Here is a 2,037-nt window from a genome sequence, read left to right on the forward strand (position 1 = left end):
AAAGCCTCTTCCACGTGTCAATTCCTGTATATATTAAGGTTGGCTGTCTGAAAATCTTAGACTGTTCCTCTCCATTCTTGTAATACAATGCTGAAATTGGCTATCAAGGAAATTCTTCTGTCTGGGTTAGGATATATCTGTAATCTGTTTTATTAGAGTTTTCCAAAGCCTGCATCTTAGCACTTAGATTAATCAAGTTTTAGTGATAGGAAAAAAATGGTAATGCTGACAATGTTTACAATTGGAATTACATAAATCTCATCTACATTTGATATCCTCTCATTTAATTGTTCCATTTTAAAGCCATCTAGCATAACACCATATAGAGACCCAAATCCTTCAATTATAAAGGTTTTTTTTTCTATTTTTTAATGTGGGGGAAAAACCCTCTCTTTTAACTAATTACTCCCTTTAAGAATTCCCAATTGTCTTAAAAATGCTGCTGTGTAGAACAGTGAAAGCCTGGCTGGATTTCAAGGCAATTACCTAGTTTATGAGCAGCCCAAGAACTGGGTTCAGGGAAAGAAAGCTAAGGAAGAGAAGGAGAGGGAGGGAAAGGGAGAAAGAGAGAAGAGAGAGAGACAGAGAGAGAGACAGAGAGAGAGAGAGAGAGCTGAGCCACATGGGGCTGGAGGCCCATGTACAGCAAAATAAAATTGACAGGTCAATACTCTATAAAAAAAACAAAGGAAGCATCTTTGAATTAAATTAAAAACTTAAAAGAGAAGTGGAAATCAATTAATCACTGTTACAATCATTTTCCTTTTGCACATTTTGCAATTTGGATAATGTTAAGTGGAGAAAATGACATTACTTTCATTATCAAGAAAATATCTTAGAAGATATTGCAAAACCATCTTTCTAAATTCATAATGCAATGTGGAATCTATGGAGAATTGAGAAATATGAACATTTCCAGGTTTCAGGAACGACAATCATGTAACTTTATGCTCAATAGTGTTATGCAAGATATCTATTTAAACAATCTGCTTTTTCAAAGTTTGTTTTCTCAATTTAAAATCATATCTGAAAATAGAACTTTGATTTAAATTATTACCAGAATTCTTTTTTCTCTTTGCTTGAGATTTTTTAAATTTTTATTATTTAATTAAAAATTTCCACCTCCTCCCCTCCTCCCATTGCTCTCCCGCTTCCCCCATCCACCTTCCCCTCCCTCTCCAGTCCAAAGAGAAGTCGGGATTCCCTGCCCTGTGGGAAGTCCAAGGTCCTCCCCCTTCCATCCAGAACTAGGAAGGTGAGCATCCAAACAGACTAGGCTCCTACAAAGTCATTACATGCAGTAGGATCAAAGCCCAGTGCCATTGTCCTTGGCTTCTCAGTCAGCCCTCTTTCTCAGCCACGTTCAGGGACCTGGTTTGATCACATGCTTCATCATCCAGCTGGCCTTGGAGAGCTCCCATTAGATCAACCCCACCGTCTCAGTGGGTGGACGCACCCCTAGTGGTCCTAACTTCCTTGCTCATGTTATCCCTCCTGCTCCTCATTTGGACCTTAGGAGCTCAGTCCAGTGTTCCAATGTGGGTCTCTGTCTCTAGCTTCATTCATTGCCAGATGAAGTTTCTATGGTGGTATGGAAGATATTCATCAGTATAGCTATAGGATAGGGCCATTTCAGGCTCCCTCTCCTCAGCTGCCCAAGGAACTAGCTGGGGACATCTCCATGGACACCTGGGAACACCTCTAGAGGCAAGTCTCTCACCGACCCTAAAATGGCTCTCTTAATTAAGATATATACTTCCCTGCTCCCATATCTACCCTACCTCCATCCCAATCATCCCAGTCCCCCAAGCTCTCCCCATCCTCCCCTTCTCACTTTTTCTCTCCCCATTTCCCCTTATCCCCACCCCAAGTTCCCAATTTTGCCTGGCAATCTTGCCTCCTTCCAATATCAGGAGGATAACTTTATGTTTTTCTTTGGGGACACCTTCTTATTTAGCTTCTTTAGGATATCATATTATAGGCTCAATGTCCTTTATTTATGGCTAGAATCCACTTATGAGTGAGTACATACCATAT

The sequence above is a fragment of the Chionomys nivalis genome, chromosome 2, assembly GCF_950005125.1.
Source record: "Chionomys nivalis chromosome 2, mChiNiv1.1, whole genome shotgun sequence".
Taxonomy (NCBI): domain Eukaryota; kingdom Metazoa; phylum Chordata; class Mammalia; order Rodentia; family Cricetidae; genus Chionomys; species Chionomys nivalis.